Here is a 22150-nt window from a genome sequence, read left to right as displayed (position 1 = left end):
CAGCGTCAGAGACCCGGGTTCAATTCCCGGGTCCACAGGCGACTGACTGTGTGGAGTTTGCACGTTCTCCCCGTGTCTGCGTGGGTTTCCTCCGGGTGCTCCGGTTTCCTCCCACAGTCCAAAGATGTGCAGGTCAGGTGAATTGGCCATGCTAAATTGCCCGTAGTGTTAGGTAAGGGGTAAATGTAGGGGTATGGGTGGGTTGCGCTTCGGCGGGTCGGTGTGGACTTGTTGGGCCGAAGGGCCTGTTTCCACACTGTAAGTAATCTAAAATCTAAAATAGGATTAAGGATAGGATTCTTGGCAGTGTGGAGGAACAGAGGGATCTTGGTATGTAAGTACATGGATCCCTTAGAAATGGCCAGCCAAGTGGACAGGGTTGTTAAGAAAGCATATGGTGTTTTGGCTTTCATTAACAGGGGGATTGAGTTTAAGATTCGTGAGATCTTGCTGCAGGTCTGTAAAACTTTGGTTAGACCGCACTTGGAATACTGCACCCAGTTTGGTCGCCCTATTTTTGGAAAGATGTGGATGCTTTGGAGAAGGTTCAGAGGAGATTTACCAGGATGCAGCCTGGACTGGAGTGCTTATCTTATGAAGGAGTTTGACAGACCTCGGACTTTTTTCATTGTAGAAAAGGAGGGGGAGAGGTGACCTAATTGAGGTATACAAGTTAATGGGTGGCATAGATAGAGTCGATAGCCAGAGACTAGTTCACAGGGCCGAAATGGCTAAAACGAGGGGTCATAGTTTTAAGCTGGTTGGAGGAAAGTATAGAGGGGATGTCAGAGGCGGGTTCTTTACCCAGAGAGTTGTGAGAGCATGGAATGCGTTGCCAGCAATAGTTATCGATACAAGGACATTGGGGACATTTAAGAGACTGCTGGACATGCATACGGTCACAGAAATTTGAGGGGGCATACATGAGGATCAGTGCTCAGCACAATATCGTGGGCTGAAGGGCCTGTTCTGTGCTGTATTGTTCTATGTCCTATGTTCTATGATAATATTTTTATCATATCCGGTGTCTTTACCAGATAGTTTAACTGACTCAATTTTTTTTTAATTTCAAAGGGGCCACTAAACCTGGCTTTGAAGGGATTTCCTACCATTGGTGGCAACATTAATACGACATCCCCACGGGAAATCGTCAACGATTTAGAGTTTTTGTCTGCCACCTGTTTTCTTCTCCAGGTGCTGTTTAGCTCACTCACCTACTCAGTCTGACCTCTCCTTTACATCACGTACATAACCCAAGTGTGAGATCTCCAACTTCGGTCCTGTCAATCTATATTTAATTAATTCAAAGGACCTCACACTTCATGTACGAATATTAACTGAAAGGAAGTTAACTGAGTAGATTTATTTAGGACATCTCCAATGTAAAACAATTTAAAGGGACACCTTTATCCTAATCATTCAGGCAATCTTGACAGTATGCTGTTAACATGGTCTTCGGCGTCTGATGTTAACTTTCCAAGGCTCCCTGGGATTCAAAAAGGGACACACTTGATTTGAAGTGCTGTATGCCGAAGCTATCCATGAATTACTTAAGCATTTGAGCTGTAAAATGAGACCCTTTGTCTGGCTAAATCTCTACGGGCAGCCCACAGCGAGTAAAGAAAGCTACCAACTCTTTCACCTGCCTCTTTGTCTTAACAGTCCGTATTGGAATTGCCTTTAGAAATCTGGTAGACACATCTCTTCTGGTCTGCAAATATTAGTTTCCACGTTTATTTTAGAAAGGGGAGCTACACATTTAACCATAACCCATGTGAAAGGTTCTTTGAATACAGGAATTGGCTATAAAGGGGCTGATTTTATTAATGCCTGTGACTTACCTACCATTTGGCATGTATGATGTACAACAAAAATGAACCATATCCTTGTGCATTCCAGGCCACAACAAATGCTTTTGTACCTTAGCCTGAGTCTACCGTACACCTAGTCGACTGCCTGCAGTTAGTTCATGTGCTACCCGTAACACTGTCTGCTACCAGTAACACAATCTGATGCACTTCGGCCCATTTCCCTTCTGCACTAACCTGTCGTGGTCTCCATTTTAATTTTAGGATTCTGTCTATAAATTAATAACGTTTGACAATATGTTCTGATTCCTTTACTTTGTGTGAATATGATTGTAATTCCATTAGCCTTTCAGGACTAAACACCTCTTCCTGACCCTCTGCCTGTTCAGGTTTTCTTTCCTGAACCGTGACATCAAACAGGATGTCACTTAACTGAACATCCTCTCCTTAGTCTTTTTCTTTCGTTTTTCCTTCCTGCTGTAGCTTATGACAGTGGGATCTTGTTACTACACAGTCTGGAAAAATTGCTCGGTATTTTTCTTTTAACTCCCCAGTTCCCTCGTCTGCCATTGGCTTCTCCACCATAAGGGGTGCCTCTCCCAACTTGAATCCTGCTATATCGTTCCCAAGAACAAACTGTATTCTTGGAACTGACACTCTTGTTACTCACTCTCACTGGTACTTCCCCAATCTTGATTTGGCACTCCAACCTGATGTTACAAAAGGGAATGCTTAATTTCTGTCCCCACTCCACAAATTATCACCCTCTTGATTAGCATGTCAGAAAGAGTGAAAATGCTTCCATCTCTTACTATTCGAGGTTGAGAGAAAGTGGGGACTGCAGATGAAGGAGATCTGAGTTGGAAAGTGTGGGGCTGGAAAAGCACAGCAGGTCAGGCAGTATCCGGGAGGCAGGAGAGCTGACGTTTCAGGCACAAGTCCTTCATCAGGAAAGTGATGGCAAGGGCGAGGAAAGGGGCTAAGAAATAAATAGGAGGGTGGGGGTGGAGCTGGGTGAAAGGTAGCTTGGAAGATGATAGGTAGATGCAGGTGGGGAGGTGATTGTGATAGGTCGGAGAGGAGGGTGAAGTGGATAGGTGGTAGGACAGCTGGAACCCTCAAAATATACAGCATCAACATCGACTTCACCAATTTCCAAATCTCCCCTCCCCCAACTTCATCCCAGATGCAACCTTTCAAATAGGCCCCGCCCTCTTGAAATATCTTAATTGTCCATCTTCCCACCTATCCATTCCATCCTCCACACCGACATATCACAATTACTCCCACCTACAACTTCCCAGTCATCTTCCCGCCAGCCCAGCTCCTACCCTCTTATTTATCTTTCAGCCCCCTTGTCCCCCCACCACATTCCTGACGATGGATTTATGCCTGATATGTCGATTGCCCTGCTCTTCGGATGCTGTGCTTTTGTGCTTTTCCTGCACTTCACTTCTAATCTATTTGTTAATTTTAAAAGTATGGCCTTCCTCTGTCTTTCTAAACTTACTTGGCAAAAGTGGGAATCATCTTCAAACCCCAGAACCTCTTTAGTAATGTTAAAAGTTATTTCTTTTAATTTAACCAACCACAAAGGATCAAAATTAAATGAATTTTCTCACCTGTTTTACTTGAAGATCTAGGTCATTAACTGCCATTTGATGGAATCTGCTCGGACCTTTTGTACCCCAAATCTGTTCAAATCCCATACGACAAACCCTTAAGCTGTTATGATGTCGATGTCGAACCCATCTGTTAATTAAAACCAGACACCGAGAAAAGCTCACCTCGCCTCGTAATCTGTTAAAACATGAGTGACAGAGAAGTCCCAAATTCCATTATTAAAAGAAAAATAACAATTTATAAGTATGTAAGTGAGCTCGCTGAGCTTGAAGGTTTGTTTTCAGATGTTTCAGCACCATTACTAGATAACATCAACAGTTAGAGTCTTTGGTGGCACACTGGTGGTATGTCCCGCCTCTGTATATATAGGTTTTGGTTTCTTAAGTTGGGTGATGTCATTTCCAGTTCTTTTTTCAAGGGAAGGTAGATAGAATTCAAAATAATGTTTTGTTAATGTACTTCTGGTTAGAATGCTATGCCTCTAAGAATTTTCGTGGGTATCTTTATTTCGCCTGTCATAGGATGTGTGTACTCCCAGTCAAAGTGCTGGCCTTCTTTGTATGTATGGAAACTAGTGATAGTAGGTCATGTCTTTTGCTGGCCAGTTGGTGTTAATATATCCTGGTAGTACGATAACAGGGCAGTTTGAAATGGAGGAAAAATGATTTTATATACACTGTTTAACCAGTGTGTGTTCAGATAAGGAAGATTGTTCACATGTGTACAACACAATCTGAATGAACAACGGAGACACAGTTAACGAAAAATGGTGCACATGATGTATAAAATTCAAAAAGCATTAAGACATTATTTGATCCTCATCTCAAGTGATATGTTACCCTTCTCCCAACGATCCCTCTTTTCTGGAATTCCTAACTCTTGTCTCTCATTCTGATCAGAATGTGTGTCATAAATCTTGATTATGGTATCCCAACTCATTTCAGTTTATCTCCTTTCTACAGGGAATTAAATATGTTGGCCTGCTGGATTCTTTCCAAAGTTCGTGTCTGTGATATTATTGGAGACAAAAATTCTGGCATCAGACCCAGAATTTGAACATATTAATCCGGTGTACATGTCCTGTGCATGGACCACAGGACACAGGAATTGCCAAAACATTGAGGGATGTACATCTACTTCTTTCGATAATCTGATTTTCTCATTTTTCTTATGTCCGCATCTATATCCTCTCTCTCGTTCTCTCTTTATATCTAGTTAAGAAATACACCAATTATTCTTCGTGTCCCTTCTCTCAAAACTCCTTCTTTCGGTTTATATATATTGCTCTCTTCTTGATGTAATGTGATTATAATTGAGCAATGTAACAACAAAGACATGTGGGAGGAGCTGGCCAGAGTTAATTGGAAGGGGAGCTGAGCAGGAAAGATCATGGAGCAGCAATGGGAGGAGTCTGGGGATAATTCGGAAGATAATACCAGAAATGCAACTCCAAGAACTTGAAACATACTCATGGGAGGACAAGGCAGCCATGAGTGATAAGGCATCAAACCAAATGAGGAAACATACAATGTGGTGAAGATGATTGGGAATCCAGAGAATTCATTCGCTCAGAAACTGCATAAGACTGGCATCACTGACACTATAGAGCTCTTAATCATGGTCAGGGAGAGAAACAGAGGGATATACATTCACCTCAAACGCAGAAGATGGCATTACTGAAGGAAAACTGCAGATGAATTAAGCAATTGAATTAAAATCAGTTAAATGCTTTTGCGGAATGTGTGAGATTGCAAGCATGACCCGGGGAGAGATCCTCAGAAGAATGAGAATTTAAAATGAAAGTGTTACCACATCAGAAACTAGAGTAGGTCACTGAGTACAGGGCTGATGGATGAATGGTTCTCAATGTGAACGAAGGGACAGACAGCAGAACCGCATTTCAGATATTGCAGCTCGAAGCTGTGTATTCATGCAGTTCTGTAGACCACAGCAGCAGGAGAAGCAGAGCAGCATTCTACCACAACCTGCAGCTTTTTGCCCGGGATAATCTCCTCAGTCTGCCATTACCATCAAAACGATTTATGTTTCAGTAATGACTGTGGGTGAACGTGTCAGGGTCAGAACCATGTGAACCTAAACCTCATGCTAACCCATTAAAGCTACCACACTGGACCAAAAGATCTGTTTGAAACTCCGCAGTTCTGCCACATTCAGTCATAAATGGTGATGGATGATTAAACAAATGATGGAGGTAGGGGATCCACAAACATCCCCATTCTAAATAATGGAACAGACCTGCACATCAGTGTAAAAGACTAGGATGTGGTGTCTGCTCCATCCTCAGCCAGAAGTGTTGAGTCAATGATTCGTTCACCCTTGTCATGATGCCCAAAAAATCACAGATACCAACCTTCAATCAATTTGATTCACTGCACTTGACAGGAAGAAACAGATGAACACAATAGATACGATAAAGGCAGTGGGCCCTGACACCATTCCTGCAATAGGACGGAAGAGTTGTGCTGCACAGCAAGCTGTATCCCTGGGGAAGCTGTTTCGTTCCAGCACCATCTCCCTGGAAATGTGGAAAATTACTCAGCTATGTCCAGTCCCCTAAATGGAGAATAATTACAATCTGACCAATTACCTCCCCCTCAGTCCCATCACGACAGTCAAATTGGTGAGAGTTCTTTTTGACAGAGCTGTCAAGCAGCAAAACAAATACCCTGCGCAGTGTGGTTTCAGATAGGTCCCCATGTAGAGATGGTGCTGCTGTGGAAATGTCATTGGATTACTAATCCAGACCAGGCTAATGCTCTGGCAGCTGGTGTAAGTTAAAAACAATTAATATAATATCGAGATTTAAAATCAGGTACCTGTAATACTTACCCTGAAGCCAATGTCGATTGTAAACAGCTGTTTGCTTCCCCAATGTACTTTCAAGAAGTGAATCTCCAGTGGTTTCCTGGTCTGGACTAAAAGTGACTCCAGACGCACAGACATGTGATAAACTGTTGAATGGTCTCGGAAATGGCTCCAAAATTATCATCCCTGCTTCTAATCTGTCTCGCCCTGTCAGAGTTTTGTATATTTCACTGAGATCTCCACTCATTTTCCTCAAGCCCATGAAATACAGGCCCAGTCGCCCCAAACTCTGCTCCCACAACAAGCCTCTCATCCCAGAGATCCGTCTAGTCATCCTTCGCTGCTCTCCCTCAATGTCAGGTTTGTCCTTTATTAGGTAAGGAGACCAAAACTGCATACAATACAACACAATGTTCGAGATGGGGTCTCACGAAGGCCGTGTGCAGCTGCATTAAGACACCCTTACGCCTGGACTCAAATCCCCCTGAAATGAATGTCAAGACACCATTTATCTTCCTCACTGCTTTCTGTTCCTGCAAAAAGTTACTTTCAGTGACTAGTGTACAGGGATATCGAGATCCTTTTCAATGTTACAGGTGCCTAACTGGTGGGTCTATGTACACTAGGAAGTGTCCCAATGCCATTCCCTGTATTTTCTTCGGGCTTCAGAACTCACTGCCCTGTATGGACGGCGGGGATCGGTGAAGAATGAAACAAAAAGAAGCATAAGTCCCTTTTCGAGTAATATTTTCAACTTTTTCAAATGGTAGGCTGCCGTTCTCTTTTCCCATCAAAGAGCACAACGTCACGTCTACCCACATTGTTCTTCATTGCCCCGTATTTGCACAGACACTCCACTTGCCTCAGTCACCCTGGAGTTTTTTTACATCCTCCTCACCCACTCACAATCCGACATTGGTTAGTGCCATCAGCAGGATTGGAAATATTGCATTTGATTCCCTCTAACAAAAGTTTGGTGTGTATTTGAAATAGCAAGTCCCAAGCACTGAATCCCCGAGTCCTCTGCTATAAAACATTGATTTATTCCTACTCACTGCTTCCTGTTAGCTCTCCCGTTCTAAAACCATGCCCCTCTGTTAGCCCCAGTCCCATACGTATCAAATTTGCATAGTAGGCTTGGGGATTTATCAAAAATCTTTCTGAAAATCTAATCGTATTGCATTGATTGCTTCTCCATAGTTTTGCTGAAAGCTAGTTTCTCAAATATGATTCCCATTTGATAAATCTGTGTTGCCTTTTTCGCAGTCCATTACTCTCAGTTAAAGAACTTTCTCCATAACGTTTATTTGCTAATTTTATTCTATTCCCCTTTTCTCTCTCACCAGATTAAACCTTCCTAGTATTGCGAGGAAGATTGATTTTTTGTTTTGTTTTCTTCTGTGAGAACATTACTTAAATATTTGCTGCATAGTTCTGCCATTTCCCTCTTCTCCCTTTTCCATTCTCTGGATTCAGACTGTAAATAACCTGCACGTTTTTTCCCCTTAATTTTGCCATTGACGTACTTTGTGAAGCTGTTACAAGTTCACTCTTATTACCCTTGAGCGTGTAAAGTGTTCTGACACCCATCGATTCCTGTCTTAAGCTTTTCAACGATTGACCTTGCACAACCATGCACTCACAGAAGCATAGACTCTGCGCCGTCAGAAAAACAGCACGGTCTACATTAGCCCCACGAGCGCCATAGCTGGGAAAGTGATGAAATGTTAAGAGGTCGTCCAAGTACTTTGTAACAGCTGTGAGGTTACCCGTGACAACACCCTCTCCGGTCGTACATTCCAGACCCCAAAACCCTCTCGGTAAAAAACGATCCTCAAGTCCTCTCGAAATCTCAAACACTTCACTTTAAGAATGTGCTCCCACTTGTTCTCTCTCTGACTAAAATGAACAACTGCTGTCTATCCATCCTGTCCATGTACCTCATAATCGTTTCCTTCTGAGTCACATCCTCCTCAGCCTTCTCTGCTCCAAACTAAACAACCCAAGCTTATCCAGCCTCCCTCCATAGCTGATATGCTCCATCCCAGGGAACATCTTGGTGAATCCCATCTGAACCCCCTCCATTGCAATCACATACGTCCTGTAATGTGCCTCCCAGAACTACCCACAATATTCCATCTTGGCCTAAACAAAGTTCCGTATAGTACTTGTAATCTGTGCATCAATGAATAAAGGTTATGCTTACGCTACCCTTTGCTTTCTCAACTTGTGTATTAACCTGTCCAGTCACATTCAGGGATGTGTGGAGAAGCTCCCTCTGAGCTCCCTAGTGTGCTGGCATTCACTGAGCACTCCGCTGTCTGCTTCCTTCTTCAAAAGTGCATCACCTATTATTTATCAGGGTTGCGTTCCATCTGCTATTGATCTGTCCATCTGTATCTCCCTGTAACATAAGACCTGCCTCATCACTGTCAACCACCCGGTCAATCGTTGTATCAAACACAAACTTAGTTATTACACTCTCCCCACCTCTCGTCCATATTCACAGATACACCATTTATTAATGCCACAAATACTAAGATTAAAGATCACACAACACCAGGTTATAGTCCAACAGATTTATTCGGAGGCATTAGCTTTCAAAGCGCTGCTTCTTCATCAGGTAGTTGTGAGGTTTGAAAGCTCGTGCCTCGGAATAAACCTGGTGTTATGTGATTTTTACCTTTGTCCAACCCAGTCCAATACTGGCATCTGGGAATCACAAATAATCAGGGACACAACATTGATCCCTATGGTGCACCATTAGACACCGGCCTCCAGTCACACCAACAGGCTTCTACCACTACCCTCTGACTCCTATCACTAATGTTGATTTAGATGCAACTTGGCAAGTCACTAATGACTCTTATCTATTCCCTGGTTATTCTGTTACACTTGACGCACTTGTTGAATACCTGGGGATTCTCCCTAAACTTGCCTGCCAGCAGATTTCCATGCCACTGTGTTCGTCAGTCCTCTCCGAGTGAAGAATTTACACCTTATTTCAGTCTTAAATGACCTGTCCCTTATCCTGCCATTTTTTGCCTTAAATGTAGAGTAGACAGCCAGAGAAACATCCTGTTTATTTCCACCTTGTCATATGTTTTGTGAATGTTCACGATTTCACTGCGATCACCTCTCATTCTTTGAAACCTTAGAACAGCCGAGTTGCTGCATCAGATAATCTCGCCATCTGAGGGTCGAATCTGTAGAACGACAATTACATAGTCCAGGTACAATCTCACCAATACACTATGAAACTACTTCAACATTTTGTTGCATCAAAAATCTGACTCCTTTAATTGAAGGTGAAAACAACTTTAACTTTCCACTTACATAATTCCGAAGTTATTAAGTATGATTTCCTCTCAAACATGCATACTGATTCTCTCCAATGTTGCTGTTAATTTCTAAATATCTAATATCACATCATGTCTCATAGATTCCAAAAGTGTCTCCACAGATGTCAAGTTAATTGGTCTGCATTTCTTCGCACTATCACTTTTTGACAGTCTAGATGCCTGAATCCATTCCATTCATCTACCTACCATGCTTGGATCACGTTTATAACTTTCCATTTATCTACACTGGCTTTCCATCCTGTTTGGAATGCACATCAAAATAAAACACAGTCATCGACAGTGCAATTAATATTTCTATTGGTGATATATTTCTGACATTTTGATTGGAAGTACATCCGTTTCGTCAGACTTAGCAATGCTCAATCCAGCTACATGTTCAAGTACGATCTTGTTACTGATATGAATTGAATTTATGCCTTGAGCTCCAGGAGGCCGATATGATCACTTGGTATTTCGGGGTGATGTTTTGGCACTTCCTCCATGAAGACAGATGCAAAGTAACTGGTAATTTCTCGGCCATTTCCCTGTTCTCCACAATAAAATCTCATCTCCCGATTACAAATTTCCACATTTGACCATGCTTTTATTTTGTTTCCATTGAAATATACATCGTAGATTAATGCAGTCTTTGTGTTCCTGTTTGTTCCTGCATGTTTGCTGTTTGATTTCCTTATCAGTTTCATGTCCCTCCTTTTCTGGATTGTAAATTTCTGACATTTCTCAGGTTACCACAATGTCTGGATTTCCTCTGAAGTCACTTCTTATGATTAATATAATCTTTAATTTGCTATGTTAACCATCATTAAGTCACTTTCTCACTCTTGGGTGTTTCTACCTTAAATAAATTGACTTTTGTTTCTGACTTTGCAGTATTTGTACAAACCAGATATATCCATGAACATTGTAAGAGGATAGAGAAGAAATTGTGCGGGCCTGACAGATGTTTTTACATCATCGCTGGCCATGGGTGAGGACACAAATAACTGGAGGACAAGGAATGCTGTACCCGTATTCAAGAAGGGTACAAAGAAAAACCTGGGAACTATAGACCAGTAAACCGGGCATCTGTAGTGGATAATGTAGTTCAGAAGATTCTGAGATAAGATAAATATATATTTGGAAAGGCAGGGTGTGATTATAAGCAGTCAGCACGCCTTTGTGTATGGTAGATGATGGCTGACAAATTTATTAGCTTTCTTTGATGAAGTGACCAGCAACATTGACGAAGGCAGGGTGGTACACGTAGTCCAAGTGATTTTAATAAGACCTTCAATAAGGGTTCACGTGGTACGCTGCTCTGGAAGGGTAGATTGCATGGAATGGAGTGGTAACATGGCAAATTAGATAAAAAATGTCTTGATTGTAGAAAACAGAGAGTAATAGTGGAAAGGATTCTTGTCGGACTGGAGGCCTGTCACTAGTGGTGTGCCTCAGTGTTCGGTACTGGGACCATTACTGTTTGTTTTATGTATAATGATTTAGTTTAGAATGTACAAGGCATGATTAGTAAGATTGTAGATGACACTAAATAATATGGTCTCGTGGATATTGAGGAAAGTTATAAGAAATTGCAGCAGGACCTTGATCAGTTGGGACATGCGCCAATAAATGGCAAATTGAGTTGAGTATGTGATAAATGTGAGATCCTGCATTTTGCAAAGTCAATTCAAGGTCGGGGTTTCATGGTGAATGGTTGGGCCTTAAGGGTTGTAGTGGAACAGACGGTCCCTGGAATTCAGGTGCATGGTTTGCTGAAAGTTGATTCAGAGATAGATAGAGCAGTGAAGAAGGCTTTTGTCACACTGTCCTTCATCAGTCTGGGCATTGAATACCGAAGTTGGGGAGCTCTGTTGCAGTTATACAGGATGGTGGTGAGGCCATACTTGTAGCGTTATGTTCAGGTTTGTTCACTTTGCTCTCGCAAGGATGTGATTAAACTGGAAAGAGTGCACAAGAAATTTACACGGATGTTGCCAAGGACTCTATGGTCTGGATTTTAAGGAGAGGTTGGACAAGCTAGAAATCTTTAACTTTAGGGTGTGTGAGACTGATGGGGATCTGATGGAGTGTATAAGAGGCATGAAAAGAGTGAATGGACTCAGTCTTTTTTCCCCAGTATTGGGAAATCCCGGACTAGAGGGCATCAGCTTAAGGTCAGAGGAGAAAGAATAAAAGGGAACCCAAGGAACAATTTTTTTTTACACACGGAGTGGTACGCATATCGAATTAGCTGCCAGTGGAAGTGGTTGAGGTGCGTACATTAACAATATTTAACAGGAATTTGGACAAATACATGGGTAGGAAATGGTTGGAAGGATACCGGGCAATATCAGGGAAATGGGATTAGTGTGAATGAACATTTTGTTCCGAATGGACCACTTTGGGCCGATAGGGATGTCTTTGTGCTGTAGGACTCTATGACTCAAACAATCATTGCTTGTCTCTCACTGAATATGACATTTTACTTTTCCAGTTCACTGGAACTAACTTTACTCTCTAGCCTCCAGGCTTCCTCGTTCTTTGACTATAGCGGCCAAAATTTCTATATTGCGTCACAATTACTCAAAGCTGCTTCAGCGCACGGTTAGTAATCTGAAATAACCTGCTCTGTAGTTTGGTTCACAACATACACTCCAACTACTTGATATACACTTACGAAATTTATTTTTCACAACAGTCACTTAGTTTACGCAGTTTCGATGCAACTTTACACCATCCAGCAGCATCCACGATTATTTATTACTCATTCACAGGATGAGGGGGTCCAATTTATAACCAGCATTTATTGCCCATGGCAGAGGGCAGTTAAGAGTCAACAGTGTTGCTTTGGGTCTGGAGTGAAATGCAGGCCAGACCAGGGAAGGACAGTAGTTTCCTTCCCTAAAGGACATTAGTGAACCAGATGGGTTTTTCCAACAACTGACAATGGATTCCTGGTCATCATAAACCCTTGATTCCAGATACTTTTTGAATTCAAATTGCGTCATCTGCCATGACAGGATTCGAACTCGGGTACTTAGAACATTACCTGGGTCTCTGGGCTAAGATACCAACGATAATATCACTATGTCATTGCTTCCCCTTGCATATACTTGCATATCCAATTTCCAGAGCATATGATGCAAAGTATTTGTGCGACAGTTTTGGCCTCGATAGAAACACACTAATGTTTACTTCGTCTTGATATTTCTAAGATCCACCCAAACTGAATTTGTGGAATCTGAGGGACAGGGTCTGAGAAGTTATTAGTGATAGACTTGGACAAGGCGTTTGGGAGGTTCACCTCGATGCTTAGATGATCTGAAAGATTGGTCAGCAATACAGAACAAGCATCAACATCCTCCCCGCTCTGCCACGATAAGAGTGATCTTATTCCATCTGCTCACTGTATATCTGTTATAACACCTACCCCCGAACAAGGCTCACACTCTATCTCCAAATAAGGCTCAAGCACGACCATTCTCACAATTGCATTCAGCACCTTCCCTCCCCCACTTTTTCTGTCACTGAGACAGTAGCCCCGCATACTAATAACACTGCATGGATACAACACTGTGGTCAGACTCCCTCCGGACACCTCACCATTACCCTCTCCAGCACTAATAGCAGGGTCACCCACTTCCACCATCATTGTTTCCCTCCTCTTCTCCCATTCCAGGAGAAACAGCCTGGAATTGGACAGCAAGTGCCACGCCGGGTGGTGGAGTGCGCGACATCCGTTCCCTCAGCAACCTATCCTGAACATGTGGGGAGCATCCTGGAAAGAGCTAGAGAGGACCAGGAGGCCTTGTGTGGAGATTCTGAAACATCCACGTACCACAAACTGAGTAAAGATCAATATTCAATAAAGAACAATTCTCAATTTAAACCCACTGTCAGTTCCAACCTCATCTCTCTCATTCGCAAAAGAACCTCATCTCTCTCATTCGCACACGATCCGCAGAAATACCATTGCACAGAGATGCAGGCATTGAAATACACAGAAATATTGGTAAACACCACAATATACTAACATGCACAATGCATACAAGGAGATAGGCATGCACACACATAGAGACACACAGAGACATATACAGTCACACACAAATAGACAGAAACACAGATGGAAACACACAGTCTGATACACATACAGGCAGACGTAGTCACAAAAATACACAGACACCAAGCACATGGACACACGCACACACACACACATACATATATATATATATATATATATACGCACACACAAAGACACAGACACTAGTGTCATTAAGGCATAAATAAATACGTTTTTGATTTATGAAGAGATCAAGGATTCTCTGGAGAAGGTAGGGTAGTGATGTTGAGGAACATATAAGAAATGATTGAATGGCATGTCAAAAATGATGGGCCAAATGGCCTAATTCGTGTGGTGTTATGCTATCAGTAATTCTCTTCCTGAGACAGCAGCAGAGGCTGTGTTTGATACATATTTGACTGGAAAGAGTCAGTGGTAATGTGGGACAGAGTGGGAGGGCGGAATGGTTTATGTCTATTCCTAGTTATTGTATCCTTATATACGAAAAGGGGCAGTGAGTTTATATGAGGTTAATACAGTTTTAATATAATTCGTCCCATAATGAAATAAGAATCTCCCTTTCCCTTTAATTTTGTGCTACGTGTGGTGTCTTCATCCTCAGGGAGCAATGAAGACTTGGTTATTGAAGATATTCAAAGCTGAGCTCGACTGATCTTTGCTGGACAAAAGAGTCAATGTTTATTGGGGACAGACAGGAGTCGAACAGTCAGGCACAATCGGATCAGACATAAGCACTCTGAATGGTGCAGCCGAATGGTCATCTGCCACCCCTATTCAATGTGTTGTTCCTTCAATCCAGCCCTCGATGCTGGTACAGAGAGAGACTGTTGTCCCTACCCTAAGTGCTGTTTCCTCAATCCACCACTCGAGTTTGTAACGGGGTAGGGGACCACCCCATTCAGCCACACACGATCGTTACAATGATTTGGGAGGAGACCATTCTGCCCCGCGAAGGAGTTACACAGGAACATAGAAAGAAGCAATTCAGCTCGTTGAGTATATCACGCAGCCCAGGAGGAGGCGATTCAACCCGCCTGAAATGCTGCAGAGGAACAGGGTTGCTGTCGCAGTAGAGATAAATGCATATATTTACAAAACTGTAACTAGTTTGGAATCAGAGATCACTGTGGGCTCATCAATGATCAATAATCTATGTCAAATATCTGGATGAAGGGACTGAATGGATCAAAGCTGAATTACCTTGTACACGAAGACTACCATTCAATATGTCATCAAGTGGAGGTAGTGAACCTGCATTGTTATATAGACAGGGAAAGTTAGTGAGCAAACCTTCACACCCCCGGAACCACTGGCGCACCCCCCCCCCCCTCCATCATAAGATTAGAAGTAGGCTGATCATTGAGGATCACACAATGTTCAGAACATTTTGTCCCTTCTCAGCTCCTGAACCAGTCTCTGTGTCCATGTGCAGCAAGACCTGGACAGCAGTCAGGTTTGTGCTGTTAAAGTGTCGGTAACATTCATGTAACAGCACGGCCCGACACTGCATATTTCCACAGTTAATAGAGGAGATCATTCAGCACTTCAAACTGGTTACATGGCTATATGGATGCCATTCAGCCCATCGAAACGACTGAACAAGAAGAGGTGCTGCCAAGTTCCCATGAAAAGGTGGGCTCTGGTCAGTGCATTGAGCTGTTAAACAGGAACAGACAGAGGCCAATCAGACACTTGATATTGTCCCATGGGAGCAGGAGGAGGCCATTCAGCCCGTCAAGACACTTATACAGAAAGAGGAGGGTGTCATTGATGCTTCAACCTGAAAAACCAATGGAGCCGAGAATGCTCTCATAGACGGCTCTATAAAGTTCCTCGTGGCTCCATTGCCTGTGGGACTCATGACACTTTAACATGTTTCACCAGTAGTGAGGAAGGAAGCCAAATCTTTTGTATGAAGTCTTAAAGAGGCATTCTATCTCTGAAGACAGATCCGTGTTCTCCATGGAGGTCAGAAGCTGATGCGAATTGTTAACTGTTTTAGCATGAAGGTATTGAGCCTCCTGTCGGGAGTATGGATTACATGACGTTCATAATGTGGGGAGAGATTAGTCAAAGACTGACCCTCTCTCACTCAATAGAAAAGGGGAGTGGCGTGGGGTGAGAGGGACGTTCCCAGAGGCTTTTAAACTATCGACAATCATGTAAACCTAGTAATAAACAAGCCACGGAATTTATCATCGTATCACTGTCTGTTTGGAATATAATGAGTGACTGTCCATCCCCTTAAGGTTCCATGCAATCACCACTTATTCCCTCAAAGCGTTACAGATTAATCCTCATGCACTCCCGATGGTACAATCATCCCAACAATTAGTCTGGTGAAACTCCTTTACACTCTTTCTGCAAAGAGGATTATTCCTTATAAAAGAGAGAAAATCTTCCCACAATACCCCAAATACTATCTCAACAACACTCTCAGGGTTGATCACAACAATTCTGTTCCCTTACTTAGCTGTCCCAGCTTGTTTTCTGTGCTGTAAAAAGCCATTACAACTCTCTACACTGCGAATGCTGTGGAATTTAGAAGTTCCTTACATCTGTACGTCAGCATCAATAATGTCACCACCAGAGGTGCCGATGGAGATGAATATCACTCTCGGAGGGAGACTCAATGAGAAAGACTTCACTCGAAACAGGGAATGGTCACCTACCTGAATGGAAATGACTTGCAGGGACATGGAAATCAAGCAGAGGAAGGTGCGATCTTTTCTTATGTTCTGCTCTCACGGGATGTGTGCAGCCCTGGTCAGACTAGTATGTTATGCTGATCGTGAACTGAGGTGCTAGTTCAGCTATTCCACAGGACAGTAGAGAGTAAAACACACCACAGTGGTGTTGCAGTCACACAGAGACCTGACCAGGGAAGGATGACCCATCGACTTCTCTACAAGACATGAGGCAAACAGATAGGCTTTGTTCAAAACAAGTGGTGATGATTTCATTTGTATTCCATCAACTTCCTTCATGAGACACCAAAAGATTATTATTCTGTGCCTCTCAATTATGAGTCAATGACTTGACCACCATGTACTGTCTGTCCATCTGACAGATTCTGTGGAGAGGACAAATTAACCATCTTAAGTACAAATATTGTGTGACGTAAGCATGTTCAGAAGAGACTTGAAACGGTTATATCTGGATTTACCAAAGGCACAAATGATGAATTATTCAGCAGTTGCACTGAGGCTGAGAAGGAGACTGAAATTTCCTGATAGTGGTCTTGGGCAGGATTGGTGAGTGGAGAGAATATGTAGAAATGCAAATCTGAATGGAGTAAAAAGATCATTGAGTTTAAAAACAGTGTGGTTTCTCCTCGCATATTGTTGAGTAAGTTGTGAATGGTAATTTGCTAGTTACAATTTGTAAGGAATAAAAATTTTGACTGTATCCGAAAATAATGACTTCCAAATTCTCAAATTTGAACGTGAACAGCAAATTAGTTCAACTCAGCTTAATGGTCAGATGGAATGACTTACCAGGAACATCAACTGTAGCGAGGATGGGATAACAACCACCTTGAATAATCCACAGGATATCTTCGACCCGTGATGCTAATGATATCCAAGGCTGAGAAAGGTAGTAAAGACCCCAGGATAAACTCCTGTCTGCTATTGTAATATTCCAGTCTAATGTTCTCAGATTCTGATCCATTAATGGAACATCCCAGTCTAATGTTCTCAGATTCTGATCTCTCCTCCCCGTCTCTCGAGCTAATGATCCCTATTAGTCCAGTCATTGATGCTGCCGCCCATACTGGGATAACACATTGAACTGAGTCCTTAATTAATAGAAGAGGCAAACCTTCCAGTGACACATCTCGGATCCACGGAGACTGACATCGATCACAGTCACTGAACAAATAGCTCCAGCCAACGCCTTTCAATTTAATATTGTTTTATTAAATTTTAAAAAATATAAACTTTCGCATTCTGGATGGGATTTGTGTGGGTGACTGACGGAACAAATCTTGAGGCTGGTAGATCAATTGAGTGTAACCATTCAATCTGCGTTGGATGTAGGAGAAATGCCATACGTTTGTAAGTACGTAAACATGCATCTCTGTTTATAAATGGAAACTTACATCCTGGAACTACTGACCAAGCATTATAATTTCAATATACATTGAGGCAATGTTTACAGTTCATGACCTGTGGGGAATGTGTGCCTGAGAAACATGGGGTTATAACAGACAAATGCCATGGATATGTTCACAGAGAATTGAACGTGACAAATGCAATTCAGATTGTTCTTCCAGTTTTGGAGAGAGGCGGATGAAGCCTGTGCTATTGATGTTATCGATGTTAGTGAACTGTGATGAAGTGTCATTTACTGGACTTCAATTACAGTGTGATTATGGCATTGTTGAGGAGACAGAAAACAGAGAGAATTGGGGGACATGGCAGTTCAGACTGGAGGGAGGGACAATAATATTCCCCAGTCATCAGAATTGGAATGTAACCCTTTATAACTCATATGAAGAACAGATTCAAGGATACATTTAAAGTGAGGAATGAGGAGTAAAATCCGTTTATTAAACACAAAATACAGGACAAAATGATTTTCTGTCCATACTAAACTATGGAAAGTACAAGGAGATAAGATACACTCATGATATTGAGCTACATAAATTGAAATGTGTATTACAAAACCACGGAAGTGGATGTACAATCTTTCTCAATCATTATTTCGGCCACAACTGAGATGATGATTTCCCCTCTGTCAGTGATCCACCTCATTGAGATTCTCTGGGGCAGTATCTCAGTATCAAGCAGGATTCTCAGTTCCTGCTGCTGTTCACCCAGTCTGTTTAAATTTAACCACGTTCTCACTGTAAAAAAAAAACTTGGCCTTTCGAACTCTGTTTAACTGTCAGCAACTCAGCTCTGTGATATTATTGAAGATAAATGCTCTGGGACCACAGTCAGTATCTGCACAGTGCTCACAAGGTATGGCACTAAATAAAGGCCTTGCAGACCGTGAGAATTTCTAAATAAAACTTCCATTTTCTGTCTGTGCCTGTCCATCTCCTCTGATGCTGTCTTCTAATCTGTCCAAATCACCCTCGTTTTGCATGCCTCCAATCACTCCCTGTTTCCCAATTGTGCAGTTGTACAGCTTGATGTTCGACTGGGACAAGACAACTATTATAAGACAAGCCAAACAGAGAACAGCCAGTGAATTCCTTGAGGCATGGCACTCATCCACAGATTTTATCAATAAACACATCGACCTGGACCCAAGGTATCGGCCACAGCAACGGACACCTGGAACTGACGACCGGAAGCAGCAGAGACAAACCACTACAAATGCCGGAGGAAACAACACAGACGGGCTTCACAGGAGGCTCACAAGCATCGAGGATGTCACTTGGACAGGGTACGAAACGTCTGCAACACAAATTCCCAGCTCGGCGAACAGAACCACAACAATGATCACCCGAGCAAGAAATATTTTCACAAACGTTGTGGCCACTTTGGAGAAATGGATAGAGCAGGGACAGGACTGATCTTTGGAGGGTCCGGGGTTGAGATGCTTCATTAAGAACAAGGAAGGTACTAAACGTGGCGGGGGGTGGTGTTATTAGACTAGATGGGATTGAGGTTCGTAAGGTGGAGATGTGAGCAAATCTAGAGTTTGTGAAAATAGATAAGTCCCCTTGGCCAGATGGGATGACTCCTAGGATTCTCTGAGAAGTTAGGGAGGAGGTTACACTACAATTGGTTCGAATCTTTACATCGCCATTGTTAACAGGAATAGTGCCAGAAGACTGGACTATAGCAAATGTTGTACCTTTGTGCAAGAAATGGAGAAGAGACAACCTTGGTAATTACATATCAGGCTTACTTTGGTTAAGGGTAAAGTGCTGGAAAGGATTATAAGAGATAGGATTTATTATCATCCAGAAAGAAATCATTTGATTAGGGATAGTCAACAAGTATTTGTGAAGGGTATGTTATGCTTCACAAATCTTACTGAGTTCATTAAGAAGGTGACCAAACAGGTGGATGAGGGTAAGGTGGGGTATAAGGATTTCAGTAAAACAATTGATAAGTCCCCTGTGTTAGGCTATTGCAGAAAATATGGAGAGTATTGTGTTGGAAAAGCAGAACAGATGAGGCAGCGTCCAAGGAGTACGAGAGTCGATGTTTCATTTGAAGCCATTCATCAGGAATCAGTGTTCTGGTCTCCAGCATCTGCAGTCTTCACTTTCTCCCAGCTCCTCGGATGCTGCCTGACCTGCTGTGCTTTTCCAGCACAACACTTTCGACTCTGATCTCAAACATCTGTAGTCCTTAATTTCTCCCAGAAAATACGGAGACGTGGAATTGAGGGCGATTTAGCGGTTTGGATCAGAAATTGGCTAGCTGAAAGAAGACAGAGGGTGGTAGTTGATGGGGAATGTTCATCCTCGAGTTCAGTCGCTAGTGGTATTCTGCGAGGATCTGCTTTGGGGCGACTGTTGTTTGTCCTTTTGAAAATGACCTTAATGAGGGAATGGAAGAATGAGTTAGTAAATTTACAGTTCACAGTAAGGTCGGTGGAAATATGGGTAGTGCTGAAGAATGTTTCAGGTACTGAGCTGTAATGTTCTGTGTTCATGGGCCTACATTGGGCTGAAAAGCTTCCTTCTGTGATGTAACAATTGTGAGGTACTCTGACCCACAATAAAAGTTTTAGGTGCCTGGAGAGACAAGCTGGTCCAGTAAAGGATACACATTGCACTGGCATTCATCATCTCTTCCTGTTCTCTGATACGCAGCGGCCTCAAAATATCTGCCCAAACAAAATAGATTGATTCAATTTCACGCAGTCAAGAGGACGTTCACCCGATTGCCATCAGAGATTTAATGAATAATAAGATTTCAGAATAACACAAATAAAAAAAAATATCACAGCAGCATAACCATTGGCAGCAGAGCAAAACTTACAGTTTTAAAGAATTTCAAGTTCAACATTTTGTCCAATTTTGGTCACCTTGCCATGGGAAGGATGGTCTTAAACTGGAACCTTATAAGGATGTTGCCAGGACTCAAGGGTCTGAGTCATAAGGAGAGGTTGGATAAGCTGGGACATTTCTCTTTAGAGCGCAGGAGACTGAGGGGCGGCATGAAATGCTTCGAGAGGCTAGTCATGGCCTACATCAGTTCCATTCTCCAAGCCTGCCACGATCCCCTACAATTTTCCTACCAGTGGAATGGGTCCAGAATGTGTGCTATATCCCTGGAACATCTGGACAACAAGGATACCTACGTCAGATTCCTGCTCATTGAGAATAGGTTCTCCTTCAACACAATTATTCCTTTCAGACTGATCACCAAACTCCCTGACCTTAGTCTTGGCTCCGCCCGCTGAAGTTGGATCCTCAGCTTTCTGACCCACAGTACACAATCAGTGAAAATAGGTAAGTGTTTCTCTTCCATGATAACATTCAACACTGAAATCCCAAAGGATGTGTCCTCAGCCCCCTATTATACTCCCTGTACACCCACGACTGTATTGCCAAATTTTGAATGAACTACATCTACATGTTCACTGATGACACAATCATAGTAGGACAGATATGTCATGATGACAAGTCAAAATAAAGAATGGAAATAGAGGACTTTGTGTTGTGCTGCACTGAGACCAATTTCTCTTTCAACATCGGCAGAATTAACCAACTGATCAATGACTGCAGAAAGAAAGGAGGAGAACATGCCCCCATCTACATCAATGGAACTGAAGTCGAAATAGTGGACTGCATGAAGTTCCTCGGAGTTACGATAACCGACATCCTGTCCTGGACTTCCCAGTTAGATGTGACAGTCGAGATGGCACAACAACGCCTCTTCGTTCTCCCGCAGCTCAGAACATTTGGCATGCACACAAGGATCCAGACCAATTACTACAAATGCACCCCTGAGAGCAAACCATCTGAGTGCATAATGGCCTGGTGTGGCAACAGCCCAGCCCAGAACACTTGGAGAAATGACAGAAGGTTGTGTGCACAGCCCATGACATGAAGGGAGCCAACCTCCCATCCATTGACTCCATTTACATGGCTCTCTGCCGTGGAAAGACTGGCAACCAAGGACACATCGCACAGGATCACCTACAATCTCTTCCATCAGGCAGACTGTTCAGAAGCTTAAACACACAAACCAGCGGCTCATGAACAGTATCTTCCCAACCATTGGCAAACTGAGGAATGGAATCTCTGACTTCAAATAGTGCTGATCTTAATCACGTTGATCTTGCCGATTGCATGCGATTTGTGGTGTAGCCTGTATACAACAGTCTGTTTTTAGTTTACCCTCTGATCTGTATTTCCTTGCTTATTGTCGGAGCGAGATTCCCCAGCTAGGGACAAAGACTCTGGAGGCAGACAGGGCACAGGCAGGGAGTGGACATTAATTCAAGCAAAAACTGTTTATTGCAGGGAGAGTACCAAAGGATCTTCCACAAATCTG

This window comes from Chiloscyllium plagiosum, unplaced genomic scaffold (assembly GCF_037043375.1).
Source record: "Chiloscyllium plagiosum isolate Xiang-an unplaced genomic scaffold, Cpla_swu_hap1 HiC_scaffold_50, whole genome shotgun sequence".
NCBI classification, from domain to species: Eukaryota; Metazoa; Chordata; class Chondrichthyes; order Orectolobiformes; family Hemiscylliidae; genus Chiloscyllium; species Chiloscyllium plagiosum.
This window is presented reverse-complemented; position numbering follows the sequence as displayed.